A 16,893-nucleotide genomic window follows, 5' to 3' on the forward strand; every position below is an offset into this window, starting at 1 on the left:
ATGTGATATAATGGAGAAACTTCTTTTGTTTGAAAAAAAAACAACATAGCTGTTGTGCGTCACAGTCAGCGTGAACTGATTGAAAAGGCCATTGTTTAGAGGTTAAAAAGTCTCAATCTTTTATCTAAAACAATATTGATTAAAAAAAAAAAAGCTGCTTGGTTTTGGGTTTTTTTGAAAAACTTTGTTTTGGTTGGAAAAGTACAAAATAAGCTAGAAGGCCTGCTTGTTCCACTTCAATAGAAAGGAGAGGGAAAAAATCTAATTGGGGAAAAAAAATGAAGGAGTAGTTCAGAAAAAACAGTTTATACAAGTGTCGAATCCTTGTTCTCATGTACTTCATGAGCCTGAATTTCAGGTGGCTGTTACCTAATCATAGTTAGCTAGAAAATGCTACAAAATAAAACTTAACAGCAATATCATTTATCTGGATGATCTCTTTTGTGGGTGGTGTACCTTTTTCATGCTTTTGCTTAATCCAACCCTAAAATCTTTCAGATTAAGTACGTCACACAAGCAGTGCCTGTTTATACTGTTTGTTGCTGTGGTGTAATTGCCTTTGCTCTTTCTAGTGAAAAATGGCCACGTATATCTACTGTGAGTTAACTTATTAGTAAGTGTCTTCATTCTTTTCACATTTATTTGCTCTTGGAATTTCTTTCACTTATTATTCTGAAACGTAACTACATGTAGCAGTTTTTAAAAAATAGGTCTGTAATGCCTTGTATTCTTTTATTGGCTGCATTATAAAATCACAGGGATTTAAAGAAGAAAAAAAAAAGAAAAAACAGTTTATATAAACAGCTTGATATTTTTAGAGCACAGGGTCAAGCAGATCAGCCTTTAATTAGAAACAGATTAAACTTTGATCACTCCTGCTGAGCTCTCCAGCATTGACTGAAGGTAATCCTTACAAGCTTTGGAGTGAGTGTAGTTGAGAGATCTTGCCAGTGACTTTGCATTTAAAATTGAAGGTCAGAAAGTCAAAGCAGCACACTAAAGCTGTGAAGACTTAGATCCTACTAGGGCATGGACACAAATGATGTGCTGCTGGGGAATACAGAAGAGCAGTCCAAACTACAAATCAAATGCTAAAGTGCTCCTAAGCTCTCAAGATTAGTTCATTGATTTATGGTAATGTATGAATATGTCTATTTCAGCAAAACTTACATAAAAGCAGATAGTATTGTAGTTCATATCTTAGGAATGGAAATAATAATCTTTGTTCCTGTAGTTTTTAGTCACATAAGGTAATGGTAGCTTTGAAATGCAATGGAAAAGATCATGAGATTTGAGTAATATATATTGCCATCTGCCTTAATAATCTTTGAGATATTTATGATGTTTCTACAATGATCAACTGATTTAAATTGCTACATCCATGTGCATCTTTGTACTTTAGCTTTTGGTAGCTGTAAATTTTTGAAACAAAAGCAACTTTTAAAAAAAGCCTCTTAAGGACAAAAGGATGGATGTCTATTTGCAAAAGAAGCATCAAAATTTAGTGAAGAATATTCTCAAAACCACCATTAAATAACATCATTAAAACGGAGTGAAACTGCAGTGTCAAATCCCTGCAAGAAATCCAAAGTGGTAAGACAGAACACAAAGCTTTCTCATGATGATTAACAGTGAAAAAAACCAAAACTTCTGAGAAAGCTCCTTAAGAAAGCACAGTCTTTTGTGCTTTATTTACTTCATTATGCTTTATTTAGCTGTTTCTGAGAAGTCTCTCTATAAAGGTTTAAACATTCTCTATGCACACATGAGTGCACATGACTTAATATTGCTTGCTGTGAAATCTCACCAAAGTTTTCTTTGGCGCAGTGCAGAACAAGCCAGCAGACCTGAATTCTGTACCCAGCTTTGGGGCACCTCAGTTGAAAACTGTTTTTCTTATTTCACTTGAACTTTTTGGGGACACCTTGCCCTATAGGAGTACCATAGCTATATGGAATTATCTTATTCTTTGCTGGTAAATGATACAGTGACCTATTCATCTCTAACTGAAGGGCATAGTGATTGGATAGCACAAATGGGCAGAGGCAATAGTGATTGCTGTAACCCTCTGAACATCTTCCACAAGAGAGGCAGTCAGAAACACATAGTCAGGAAAGCACCAGCTTTGTGGGAAGCTTTTTACTTACCTGTTCAGGCTGAAGTGCATTCAAGTTTTTGAGATTAAAAAAATTCTTTTTGGAAGCAGCCTGATTTTTATTATTTAATTGAAGATGGGTGTCAATGTATGTGCAGCCCTGCACAGTCCTGTCAAGGTGCTGTGAGACTTACGCAAGGCTACCTGGAAAATTACGTGTGGAGCGGGGGGTGAACGAACAGTGCACACATAGGTATCTGTTTGTATTCTACAAAGACCCATTTGGCTCTCAGCTTTTTTCAATTTGGCATTAATCTTTTGTGTTTAACTTTTTCCATGTTAAATTGGAGTGAATTTAAGTGTGTGTTTTTTTTACTCTATCAGTCTTGGAATACCTGAGTTAGGAACACAGACAGTAGATGTTTCTGATATTGTGCTTCCCCAGGGGAAACCTTTTTTTGTCAAAAATGTGGAAATTAAAACATACTGATTTCTAGAAAAACTTCTTCTAGAGGAACAAATATAAGTTTTATCATTTAAATTTTAAGCAGAATGGTAATATTTTCTTGAGTGATTTGATGGAATGCAGTAAAACTGAAAAAAATAACTGAGACTAAAAATCTCTGACTTCACAGAAGCCGGGTGGTCTGATTAGTAAGAACTTTATTTTAAAAGAATTTCTTAAACCTAATTATCCAGGAAGAGGATAAAGTCTTAGTAGAGTACATGCACTGAATTCCAATTTAGTTTTTCACTAAACTTTATAGAAGACTCTGGATGGTTAAATGCATGAGCTGCATTTTTCACTCTTTGGCAACTGTAAGCTGGCACCTGTCCCTGGTCTCTTGTTTAACCTGATGTGCAGCGACTGGCGTTTCACTGGCTCTTTCTGCTTCACGTTCATATTTTGAAAAGTTTTTCCTGACTCTAAGGCCATCCCCTCACCATACCACTAATACTCCATAAAGCCAAGTGTGGGCACCGGTGACAGTCACTAGAGGGTGCTGCACATCTAGATTTTTAGGAATTTTTTTCCCTCCAAAGTGGCAGGTAGCACTCAGGGTTGCGGTGTCTCTACCGCAATTTGTTGCTCTTTTGGTTCTGTACTTTCAGATTGGTTGCTGGATATGTCTGATAACCTTCATAAAAGAAATATAAGACTCTGGGGAAATTACTAGAAGACTTTTCTGCCTAGAGTTTGACTGGACATGCTGTATGTGATTTTTATGAGCTCTTTTCTTGCTGAGCTTTTCTTGAATATTTGTCTGTGTGGAACATCTTCTGGGTTTTGTCTTTTTTATTTTTTTTAAGATATGCATGGTTCCATTTTTTAAAATTCATTTTTCTGTAAGTCACTGAAACATAAATATGTTGATGTTTTTAATTAGATAGGTTCGTAGTTTTCTTTCATAAATTCTTTTAAATAACTTTTGCATATGCCTAACCCAGCTGGGTTTTCTAGTAACATGCAATAGGTGGGAAAAGCAATAGCTCATGCTTATCATAATGATCTATCCATGCAAATGTTGTTACTTAATTACTATGAATACCTATTGGCACTTTACAGCAAAAGTTATTGTATCTGAAAAATGTGAGACTGTGAGGTACGATGCTGTAAAAAAAAAGTACTATCCAGCTAGAAAAACATCTAAACCCCAGTGTTGTTTCATAGCTTTTCTGTCACCATTTAAAGCAATGTCTTACTGGCTGTGGTGAGTTATATTTTGGGAAACAACTGATTGTCATACTGCAAGGATAGAAATGTTGGCACTCAGGCTGCCACAGCTGCAGTCTTTCTTTCATTTTTAGGTTAACTCCTCAGATCCTAGGGAAGTGTCTGATTTGGGAATGGTAAGGCTTTGGCACCCAGTTATCTCAGAACTTTTGTCACCGTTTAAGAAATAAGAGCATGCTGCTATCGCAGGACCCATCAGGAAGTCGGGTAAGGATTTTATTTCTTGGGTTGTGAATATCCTAACCAAGAAACAGAAAGGACAGGCATGCCAAATGCTCACTTAGGAGGATACCTCTTCTCCCCTCCAGTAGTGTGGAGAATCTGTGCCCATTCCTTTCAGACCTGTAAAGCTTTTCAGGGAAGTTTATTTCAGTGCCAGCATAAAGAGTTGTTGTGAAGCCTTCTGAGCTAGGAAACTAGCAGTGATGAGCTCACCGATTAAACGCTACCAGAGAGAGGTGAGGTTGGAAGTGTGGGGCTGCTGCGTGTATTCTCCCCAAGCTACCACACTGCACCACTAGCTGGGAGGTTTGGTGGCTTTGTGCTGAGTGGGGCAGTGGGGTTCCCAAAGTCCTGCACTGCGCGAAAGCAGGTTCGCTGCTCTGCACTGAATCACTCTGGGGTGTGCTATGGCTGCTGGGTGTTAGAGACAAAATACTGGATTGTTCTCCAGCTCTTTTCATTTTGGGTATGTTCTTTTCTAAAGACTCAAGCTGGCTGGAAAGCCATGTTTGGGAAAATACCGCTTCTAGTATAGTCAGAATAGATATGTTTCCCTTTGGTATATAAATGAAATGGGCATTTATCTAGAGAATAGAGAACGTCATGCGGGATTGTTCCATTGCTGAGGTGCAACCATGTCAAGATGTATCATCCCACCTCATCCTGGGTTCTGCCCAGAGCCCACCCAAGCAAGGACCAGCTTGTGTCCCTACTCACCAATTACTTCTGCCTGGTCCCTCTGACAGGAATGTCTTAACTGGAGAGAAAACTGTTCCTCTACTGGCAAGTACTTTACAGTTAATTAATTCTAATACAAAATAAACAGAGCTACTTTTTCAATAGGGCACAGGTTCTTCCCCCCACCTCCAGAGGCTAATATTCTGCATGTCTGTTGTGTACAATAAATAATAAATAAATGCCAGAAGACATTTACATACTTTCTCCCCTTCAGCCCCAAATCTGAAGTTGCTGCTTTACAGTGACTGCTGTATCCTGTTTCCATTAGGTCTGTGACATGCAAAGCAGCTGGATGATGACCTTGAATCAGAACAAATCTCACAGGTCCAAGTATTTGTATCCAGCACTATTTAACACGTACTGTTTGCCCAAAGATAGCAAGTCAGTTTTTCTTATGGTAGTTTTCGTTTAGAAGCTGGTCTAAAAGAAACTCCAATTTAAACCTGATCTGATGCAAAGTAGTAAGCTAAACCATGGAGTGAAGAGGTTGCAGATAAAATGAATGCATTTTTGGTGCCAAGAATATCTTTGATAGGACCCACACACCAAATCCTCCTGTGTCCTTCATGGCTTGGAGGGGAAAAAGTTTCAGCTGCTTGGTTAAGACTTGCCTTTGAAGAACTGCTTCAGAAAACAGTCAACTTGCTTTGCTCTTGCAATGTGAACTCTGAGGAGAGATTATCATCTATAAAGGATCTAACGGTTTAGTCTGAACACTTGGGCAAAACTTAATCAGGGAGGAGAAAAAGCAGGAGCCACTCATGGTGTGCAGGCTTTTGGTACTTGCTTTTCTGTGTCCCATGCTAGGAGCTCAGATTTGCTGAGGTTTAGGCTCTGTCTCCTTGGATGCTTCTTTTCCTCAGGAATGCATGCACGAAGAAGCTAATTAAATTTTCCCTTGGGCTTGGATTTGGGATGGAGGGGTATGTGCAAACTACCTCCGCAGCTTGGGATGGTATTCGCATTTGGCAACGAAGAAATAAACTGAGGTTAAGGAATGACTATCAAGGCAAATCTCTGATTTCTACAGCTGAAAATGTTGGCAGAAAGTCTTTGCTTAGGATTAGGGGGTTTGACAATTATTGATTTTTATTATGTAAATTTTGCCTCAAACACAGTGATCTTGTCAATGAAATGTTATCAGTAATTTTTTTTCATTACCCTCAGCATATTTTAGTCTACTGAAGATTTTCTCTCAAACAGGGGATTTTAAGTCCTAGTCTTCATATCTTGTTCAACCCTAATTGATTTCAACTAATTTCCCATGAAGCAAGTCCTTTTTTTACTATGAAAATAAAATTTGGGGAAAGTGATTTTTATTAATGCCCTCTATAATGTTATAATTGTCACTAAACTGTAAAAATCATAACAAAACAACATGATAGTTGCTAAAACATCATGACTGAAACAGTGGCATCCAATGCTTAAAAACCTGAACTACTACAATGTAAGTCAGGTCAGTCTTTCTGCTCTAACAGCATGTCTGCTTCTGCTCTTTGGCTTCATTTCTCTTACCCAAAAATAGCTAATACTTCTGGTTGTTAGGATACTTGCAGAAATGCAGGAAGAATGGGTTTAAATCCTGCAACAGTTGACATAGGTAAGTGTCAAACTTACTTTTGCATTTGCCCTGGCAGGTATTTTTGGGATGGCTTTGTTTTGCATTGGAGCCTACTAAAAACTGTGTCATAAATATGGTCAGAATTACAAATACAAAAAAATTTCCCATAAAAAAAAATATACTATCTCACCTAGGAAAAAACCTAATTGACCAAATCTTCTGAGCACTATAAGCTCAGGCACTAACTTTCTTCCATGAGTTTCCATGTATTGTGATATTCTTCAGTTACCGTATTAGGACCTCCCAAGTATCCAATTTACAATAAAATTAAACAACCCTTATCCATTTTCTTCTGCTCCACTACCTGGACAAACAACAACATTTGGGAAGTATTTACTGGTCTGTGTCAGGAATTCAGGATAGTGATAGATGTTCCAAGAATTACCTTTATTCCTCATGTACTTTGAATAGCTGGCATTTTGATACCTTACTAACCTGTTTTGGCACAACACACTGCAATTCCTTAATTATTTTTAATCTCTTTTTAATGCCATTAGTGCAACTGGCATGTTTGCTACTGCGAGTGGAAGTGATCAGTGCTAATCTTAAAATAGTGTAACCTGATTGTACATGTTGTCTATTTTAATATTTATTCTTTTGCGGGCCTCTAAAAATTGGGACAGGTAAGCATCACAAACCCTGGCTGTCAGTTGGCATGGGAACAGTCCAGTTACTTGTCACAACTACAATAAGTGAAATTAGCTGTGCCTTGAAAAACGTTATTTGGTCTGCTAGTGATTCATCTTGCAGCTTACTTTCCGAATTCAGGTAGTATTCCTATACATATGAGACAGATGAATATTTTTGTTCCACTGTGTGGGTGCTTTAATTTGAACTAACTTAGTGAAAAGTGAGACATAACAGATTTTACTGGTATCCAGGCAAAAAAATAAATGCAGTTGATATTTTTCTATCATTCAGGTTTGTCACTTTAGGTATTCATTATCTATGAGAAAGGCTCTGTTTGACCAAACTTCATTAATTTATTTTATGGAATATACTTGGACACCTTAGTGAAAGGTGCTTTCTTATGTTGCTGTTTTTAAAGACAGCTGCTTCATTCTTGGGGTTTTGAGTTGGGGTGTGTTTCTGTGTTTTGTTTACAAAATTTCACAAGAATGACAGAGCTGGGAGGTTCTAGAGCATCACCAAATCACATCATCAGAAAGCCTCAGGATTATTGTCCTAATTAGCACCTCTCAAGAGGAAGTGACTGGCCAAAATATGCTTTACTGTCACCTCCACTGGCTCGCAAATGAAAAAAAGTTACAGTAGGTTGATAATATGGCAGTTTTGCATCAGTAGACCAAAAATAACAGAGGGAAGGAATCACCTTGGAGCAATTTACTTCAGAACAAAAAGACTTCAATATCTATTCAGAGACATCTGCTGTATCTCTAAACTTTTAAGATAATTTGGGTTTTCTTCTTCAGGGTAAGATTGCCCAGTAGGAAAGGACTGGGTCAAATTAGACTATGTTCTTCTACCCGTGTGTGCTCTGGCCTTTTCCAGTGTGACAGGCTTTGGTCCAAGCTGACCCCCTAGGTAAAAGGTGACAAAAAATGAAGAGAAGAAAGTGGGGAATGTCTTGGCAGGAGACTTTGTACTGGGGAAGGACTTAGTTTGGCTGCTTCAGTTCTGTGGGACTTCTCTAAAGAGGAAAGATCAAAGAGCTGCCATTCTGGCTGTGGTATCTAAAGCACTGGCAAGGATATTGCCTCTCCAGTTTACACACACATTCTTTCCTGATAGCACATAACAGCAAGCAAAAATCTGTGAAAACGAGCTGCTTTCATGAAACTTGTACATTCATCTCCCCCAGAAATCCAAAGCATGATAGTGCAGTGTTAATCACTTTGCTGTCCTCTGAAAAGATGTCTTTGTTCTTTATAGTGGTCTGGAAGCCAAAGGTTAAAGGCTTAACTGTTCCCGGTTTTTCTCAGGCTGAACCCCACCCAAGGGATAACCAAATTCAGGCTTTGTGTTGAAAGCCCTTGCAAAAAAAAGATGAGCTCAACATGGCAATACGTGAGAAAAGCCATAAGATGATTGATAGGAGACATGAGGCAGAAAGATTCTTTTAAACATACATTTTATTCTGACATATAAACAAAGCACTCATTTGTTCATTTTGGTTTCCCTTTTTTATGTAATACCAAGTAATGGAGGGAAAATTGTTCAGTCTCACTGAACACGTTATCCCACTTTCTTGCAGGTGTAGCCAGAGTACAATGTCTCCCCTCCAGACCTACTCTAGACCCATGCAGAAAAGCCCTGGGTCTTTGAAGTTCTTTGTGCGCCATCTTGTTTGTCAGAATAAGATCTCTTTTTTTATTTGCTTTTTTTGTTTCCTGACTGGCACCTGTGCCACTTAAGTATGTTAGAAATGGCTACTACTCTTTTCACTGAAAGGAAGACATAATTCTGGGAGTCAGTCACCATTGCTTGATTCCAGCCTTTCTGCTATCCTCGGCCTTGACTCTCACACCCAGCCTTCCTAGAAGATATTGCGTGTGTCTAGGGAAAAGATGTGCAGGTAATTTAAAGTCTTAAGATTTCAATCTGGAACTAAGCTAGCGTTTGAATTCCTATAAGCTGTCTGTGCTGTGCATGTTTTCAAGGTCAATCTTTATTTCAGGTAATAGCAAGTGATACTTGTAGGTGAAAATTTGTATCTTAGCATTTACTAGCAACTATTTTCCACTAACTTCATCTATTTATTTATTTGTATTGTTGCAGTGTCTCATGCTTGAACCAAAATAATAGATCTGTCCCATCCTCTGAAAAGATATTAGTGAATTATTTCTGAAAGTGGTCTTAGGGGTAGCCTTGTAATGAAGACACTCTAATTTTCTGCCCATATGACTTTCTGGTGAACAAACTGTCATGAACTCAAAATAAAAGCTCTTCTAGAATAATCAAAATGCATTTAGGAAAAGGCTAGTTACCATCCAGGAAACAGGACACTTGCCAACTGCATCCACTAACAGCTGCTCTGAACTTTTTATACAGCATTTTCTGAAGACAGTGCATTAGGTTACGTAGGACTTCATTTTCTTATCCAAGTTCTGATTTTCAGAGCCAAAGTAAATGGTTATGGTGAGATTCAGAGTACTAAATTAGCAAGTGCTATAATACTCCATTAGCTGGTAATGCAGCCCCTTTGTATTAAACCTCAAGCTGGAATTCAATAAAGAATTGTAATTAAAAGGACAATTTGGAATAGGTAATGTTTTTATAACTTTTTCCTTTGCCTTGTGAAGTTATAAGCAGCATACCTGCATCGAAGCAGCTGTCCACATCTGAAACAAACTGCAAAACAGTACTTATGGGGTTAACTCCTTTTTAAAGAAAAAGTACATGTGTGTATATACTTAAAAAAAAACCACCATGCTTTTATATATAAATACATATTTATGTCTCAGCTGTCATAGCACCTCCAGAAGTCTAATTGTGATTTTTTTAGCTGAACTGAATCTGTTTGGAAGTCCATTATTCAGCAAGTCCAGATACTATTGTCATCCGTACCTGAACCAAATGTTCATGTGCTGGTGCCTCATGACTTTCTGAGAACTGATTCTCTGACAAGGTTCACAGTTTCACTTTCTGTTAATGCGCCCTGTTATTACAAAGCAAGAGAGTACCAGGCGTTGTGGGACCAGAAGGCATTCACTGTGTTTTCTGGAGCGTCCAAATAGCAGATAGTCATTCAGGTCAACAGTGAGCCAAGGACTTTCTGTTAGCACTTTAAAATAATAGTAAGGATGATCACAACACAAAATGAGAGGCACTGTTTGTACTGCTCTTCAACTTTAAGTTCCTTGGTTCATACTGATTAAGAAAGCATTTAGTTTGGTTTGCTTTGTTTTGGGGATCATTTGGTAGGGAGTATTTCTGATAAGCATAACACGCTGTTTTGAAAAGTCTCTGCAGGTAGGAAAGCTGAGAGATCATTATTACAGTCCTGGGGAAGTAGTGACCAAAAGTTTACATTGAGTCTTATGAAAAGCCAATATAGTCTTTGTGTGTGTTTTAGGGTGGAATGGCTTATTATTTTTTTTTAAGTTTCTCAGGTACACTTGACATCATAAGCCTGTGCTGTATATACAGACCAGTAAACGAACTAGCTTGAGGCCTGACAACAGCCTGGAACTTCATCTTGGCTAATTACCTGCTCGTCTTCTAGTTGTTCTATGCTGTGAGGACAGTTTCAGGTACCCAGATACCTGTGCTAGTTATAAATGAAGTTGTTACTCCACTACTTCTGTATAAAGAAGTGTACAGAAGTCACAAGGTAAAAGACATCCTGGGACTGTCTCTGTGGGTTTTATTACACCTTTCCTAGGAAACAAGTCTTTTATGCCAATAGCCTTTCAGGTTGTCAAATGACTGTAATCTTGAATTATTGGGTTTTAATGTTTTCTACTCTTTTTTTGACCTAATGAATTAAATATGCTATGGAAAAGCAAGTGGAGTTTTCATCCTTAGCCCAGGAAAAACATATTGTAAGATGACAAGCATGCTGTCCAGGCAGATGGGTAGATAATTGGGCAGGTGTTTGTCAACAAACTTTATTAGCAGCTACGAGTTTCCTAACTCCCGTCCTAAATTGCTGTATGCTGTAATATGCTGCAATATGCTGCTGTTGTACTTTTTGTAAGCCTTGGGGCAAGGTACTGAGTGTGGGACAAAGGCTGCTTTATGTCCTTGTTGATGTCTGTCATTTGATTATCTTACAGTGTTTAATCAGTCCTGGCTTGGAGGACAGGTCCTGGTCACATGATGCTGTCAAACATTCAGTCAGAGAGTCCTTGGGGAAGAAAGGGCAAGAAAATGGCATTGTTTCTCTCCTGCCAACAGACACAGACAAAAATATGGGGAATAAAACACGTGTGAAAGTCTCGAGCATGTTCTCCGTCACCCTTGCTCAACAGATGTTTAAACAAGTACATTACCTGTTGAGCACTGGTGCCATATATTTTCATTGAAAGTAAGACTTTATCTTGTAGTTTCAGAAGAGACCAGAGATCTGTTTTCAATATCCTTGTCAAAGCGTGCTGGCTGCCAGTTGAAGCCTTAAGATATCTGAAGTTATAAGCAGAGAAGACAAAATATTATGTGAATTCATATACCAGTTGGTGTTGGCTGCAAAGTGTAAAAGGAAACAGGGGAGAGATTCAGAAGCAAGTTGTGAAGAAATGTATTAAAGAAAGACAGACAATTACCTGTAATAGACACCACAGCCAATAAATTTTAAAAACAAGCAAACAATTTTTAAAAAAATGCTGCTTTAGGGTATCACTGTGGCCTAGTTACCTTAATATATGTTTGAGGAGAACCTCAGAGTTGTGATAAGATTGGACTCCAGATTTTTTCAGTCAGGACCTGAGCGTACTGGAGTTCCCTACTGCAGCTGGGGGCCCCTTGGGTCCCTGCCCTCTGGGCTTGCTCTTGCAGAGTGCCAGTGGTGGTGTTGACAGCCTGGTATTTGTTTGCAAGGAGCAGTATTGAAAATGTGAATGGACAATTCTTGTCAATAAATTAGATATCACCACTGAAATTTAGGGAAGACCAGTGCGTACCTGTATCAGCTGTCAAAAAGCCTCACGTTGGAAGTTCCATAGTCATTAAGCAATGACACTGAATTAACAATCTGGGCAAACTCCCAGTTGGAGTCTAAAGAAGCATCCACCTTTAATCCTGGCGTTCCTTATTTTTTCCCCATTATTTAACCAAATTCTGTTCTGACAATGCTTAAATAACCAACTATTAAAGCATAAATACAGACTGTCGTTTCAGTCTTGTTATTGGGAAAAACTTTGTCTAGAGCCTTAAGGTAAATATCCACTGAAACAACAGGGAATATCTTATTTCATTAGAACTTTCAAATTTCAAAGAAAAACAACAAAATCTGACTTTTAGATTGTACTAATCATAGAGCTGTGAGGGAAACTTATGAAGGTGACATCTAGGAAGGAGGAGCTAACAAATGTTGGAAAAAGCAGCCAAAATTTTAAAGGATAACTCTCTATTTTGGGTGCCTTGATTTTGATCCCAGACTAAGATAGTCTTAGGAAAACTGTACTATGAGAAAAATACTCTAGGAATGTTAAACTGCCTGCATCTGAATGTTTAAGTAAATATAGGAATTCCCCAAATCACTACTTGCTCTTGAAATGTCTATGCATGAACAGACGATGAGAAATTGAAATAACCTGGAAAGCTGGGTGTTTGCACAGCAGTAGGAAAGATGTGATCCAGATCAGAATAAAAAGCAAAACTAAGAACAAGACATGCATGAAATTTTACAGACATGATGAGACTGAAATATCACCTACATGAAACAAAAAAAAAAAATCTTGTTTACTTATAGCTTGGAGTTATGTGTCTGGTGAATTAGTTGGGCTAAAACAGGCTCGTTTATGCAGGATAACACCAAATAACCCATCTTCAGTATTACTTGTACACCTATGGGAGGTTATCACACCTTGTCTTTACAGGACACAAGAAAATCACAGTGCATTCCTATGGACACCAGTCAGCACTTCTGAAGGGGCATAAGAAATGGTATGATATATTAGGAATACATATTTTACAAACTCAAGTATTTCAGTGTGCTTTGAATTTTTTTACATCTGGCTTATTCAGTGTTTTTTTTATATAAACCAGCAGTCATACATATAGAGGCAGGGAAATGGGGAAACGTCATGCTTCTGTGTGTATTATACTATCTCACTTTGTACTTTTTGTTTTTTTCTTGGCAAGAAATATAGTAATATATGTAGGTGAGGCACTAACCATAACAAACATGCCTCCTGGATAGAAAACACAGACTACCTTTGACAGCCCTCCAAGATTTATGCTATCAGCTGAAGTAGTAGTGTTCCAATTAAAGCAAAAAGCTACATTGCCTAGCACAGTTCACAATTAGGAGATAGGTCCCCAGATTGCTCAGAAGTCCTCTGTGGCTGCTGCTGATGCTCAGAGGCCTGAGCAAGCTGGTGTGTTGCAGAAAGCCAGGGGCAGTGGCGACTCCTCCATCCCTTGCCACTGCCCCTGTTTTTCCCATCTCCAATGGACCTTCCCTCCAAAGGTCAAGAACAGAAGTTCTCTGGTTGGGGGTGGGGGGGCTCTTCTTTCTCTGGGGGGAGGGAGTGCTTCATACTTAATGCAGTTTAACATTTGAAGACAGAGAAACTGTTCTGAGTATCCAGAAATGAGGAACGTGCTGCCTTTGGACACCTGAATTTAGCTCTGCTGGTGCAGAAATGCTTCTTCCTTAAGGCTTATGATGTGACTTGAACTTTTATTGATGGTGGGAACCATAGCTTGACAAACACATCTTTCCACAAATATTTATCTGAATATTTACATTTGCTTTGTACTCTAGTCCTGTTTGTGTTTCCTTTCAACAAACACCCAAGCTAGCAGTATTACTTGCACAAATGTACTTGGGAACATTCCATTTTTAATCAGTCATTGGAAAGAGTTCACAGAAGGCAAGACTTGATTTCAGAAATGCAGCATTTACAGCATAAAAAAAGGTTGATTAATCTGAATGGGAAAAACATATGCTTGTATGCATGTGTATGGTTCCTGAATTATCTGCTGGATGATTGTTACATGCAATTTGTTTAAAATTACAAAAAAATCTGCTTAGAAGAAATTCATAAGAGGATATTATTGCTCTTCTTTCATATACTTATTTTAAATTATCCATGTAGTTCTGAAATCCACCGTTTAATAAATTGCTATCTTGAAACGTGAAGCTACTTCAGTTGAAGCTAAAAACCTGCTCTTAGACATTAGTAGTGATTTTATATAGTTTTAGTATGAATCGTAGACATCAGCACAACAAAAACCACGAAAGGGCAACACTGTTGCATAGCTTGTACAGGGAGCTGGAGTTTGGATGGCTTTCCTCCTCTCAGTCTTCATTTCAAAAACTACAGGGCAGTGCAGCATTTTTTGGGAAGAGATTAATCTTTCTTCATTATCAGTGCACCTAAAGAGTATTTTTTCACAGGCTGCCTACCTACACTTCAGAACCACCTGCAGTCCCAGTAGCAACTGATGAAACTGCTGACAGACACGTCTAATTGGAGAAATATTAAATTATGTTTCAATTCAGGCAGGGCTTTTTAGAAAAGAGTCCAAATGAACAGTGTATTCTATTCACACTCCCAGCACAGGACCAGTCTTGGCACAGAAATGAAAAAATAATTAAAGGTGAGTTTGCAGTTCAGATTGGTCTAGATCTCAGCTAATTTTCTCCTTTGAACACTGCTTTAGAGCTTCTACCTTTAAAAAAAAAAAAAAGGTTACTTGAATTTCCAGTCACTGAATTTGCTGAAAGGACATACTCTCCAAAGATTTTAGAAGTTAGTCTTAGCCTTTATCTGCAGGTCATTTGGTTGAGGTTTTTTTGAACAAATCTGTCAAAAATAGCCTTGGATCTCAAAAGGATTCTTGACTTCCCATGCTTCTTACAAGTTTTCATAATTTTTTTTTCCTTTCTGTATAAATCTGTAGATGAGGAGCCTGGCTCCAGTTCTCCAGAAAGAATCTAACAAAACTAACGAAAACAGGCTGGTTGTTTTTTGGATTAGTTTTGATTTTGCTTAACCTAGTCATAAGGCCTTTTAAAAAGTAACAGTTAAAACTATAGACCATATTGTGTTGAGAAGCAAATTATTCTGGATTCTTTTTAAATAAAAACAAAAGCGTAGAATAATTTCCCCTCCTTTTATGAGAACCATAATTTATTAGTTTTAAAATTTTTTGCTTTATGTAAAAATACCAGCCCACAAGTTTGATTCTTTTCCTTGACTAAAGGTGTTATTTTAATGACATCCTACAGATGTCTCTTGATGGTTTCATTATGTTCCTTTTCAAATCAATCATTTTCCAACATTTTCAGCAAACAATATTTATCTGAAAAGTTTAATCTGAGGAATCTTGAACAGCTTGCAGAGCTGGGTATCCCAGGGCAACCGGAGGGTAGTCCTTCTCTGCCTCCCCCCTTTCCCACTGATGAGTGGTGGGATGCCCACTGCATCTGGGATGACAGGTATGCTGTGCAACCCTGCACTGATGCTGCCAGTATGCCTAAGGCACACGTGCTTTAATTGGGCACAATAGGACATGCTCCACAGTGGCAATCGCCTGGTGAACTCCCTCACTGCTGGCAATAGTGTGGCTCTTGAACAGATTCTCTTGGATCAAGAGGAATACTTTCTATAAAAAAGTATATTGAACATGTATCAGTCCATAAGCAGTAAAAGGCTGATATTTTTTAAAATTCTTGATCCTGGTATCATTATCTCTAGAGTAGACTGAAAAAAAAGCAGTGATGGCTTTTCGGTTCTTGGAAAGAAGAGAGAATCAGGCAAAAAGCCTTTATTTTTAATCAGAATTTGTATCACCCTTGTAAACATAATGGGTGAGGAGGGTGTGTAACAAATTTTGAGCTGTGTGAAATTGTAGCAATTTACATTTCCTAGTAATTGAATTATTTGCATGCAGCAAAAGTAGTAATTGCAAACTGCAAGAAGTAAAATAGGAGAGAAAAATCAGTGGGAAACAAAGACTCTCTGCGGAATCTACCAGTGCCAAACAGAGTTTGTTTAAACCAGTTGGGTGGGTTAAATGTAGAGATGCCCTTTCTTTCAACAAGAAATCCCCTGGAATTGTCAATTGCTCTTACACCTAGACAGTGAGTCATTGTTCACTGAATAAACACAGTAAAAAAGCAGTTGTGAACATCATGATAAAAACACCTTTGGGAAGAGTCCAGAGCTTTGAGGACTGAGATCTAGATGACAAACTGTGAGGCACCTCCCCTCTTAGCTTTTTCCAAGCAGGTGGAAGTTCTCTCTTAATGCACCATATTCTAGTACCTACCTGACTAACACTGAATCAGGTATGCATTGCGAGGGAAAAAAATGCCAGGGGAGATTTTTTTAAGTTGAAATGAAGGTTTCACAATTGCTCCAGCTGTATGTTCACTAAATGCCTCCTGATGTTTACACAGTGAAAACAACTTCTATCACACTTAGCACAACGCTGCTGAATGGCAAAAATATTTCTCCAAATAATATCCCCATCTCAACAGTGGTCTGCTCTTATCTGAAACTAGCTGGCTCCTATTAGCCGATCAGTATTTAAATGTGGTGATAAAGGTGCAATGGAAAAAACGAGCTGTGCATTAGCAATCTTAATATAGCTCCTGTCAGGTATTCTAACTTGGAATGAATACAAAAGCAGAGTACAGCAACAAACTACTTAAACTTCTGCTACTTCTCAGGTACAGAACACTTCTTGGCAAGAGGACAAACTGTTCTTGCTCAGGGGGTGTTTTTTAGATTACAAGCAGAGAGGCTACTCCCAGTCCAAACTACACTGTCTCTTTGTAATCCATACTGATGAATCCAGCAGAAATGAAAGAACATCTGTTAGAAGAGCTGTTATTTTGGAAAAATA

General features: G+C 38.2%; 1 protein-coding gene across 1 annotated transcript in view; it reads left to right on the forward strand.

The window, feature by feature from the left end:
* Positions 1-1,009: 1,009 nt before the first annotated feature.
* The window catches only part of COBL (cordon-bleu WH2 repeat protein), a 208,781-nt gene continuing 192,897 nt past the window's right edge, over positions 1,010-16,893 (forward strand). The window contains exon 1 of the mRNA XM_055799625.1: positions 1,010-1,134. The gene's annotated coding sequence lies outside the window, so the exon portion shown is untranslated. The remainder of the gene's footprint in view (positions 1,135-16,893) is intronic.

This window comes from Falco peregrinus, chromosome 3, assembly GCF_023634155.1.
Source record: "Falco peregrinus isolate bFalPer1 chromosome 3, bFalPer1.pri, whole genome shotgun sequence".
NCBI classification, from domain to species: domain Eukaryota; kingdom Metazoa; phylum Chordata; class Aves; order Falconiformes; family Falconidae; genus Falco; species Falco peregrinus.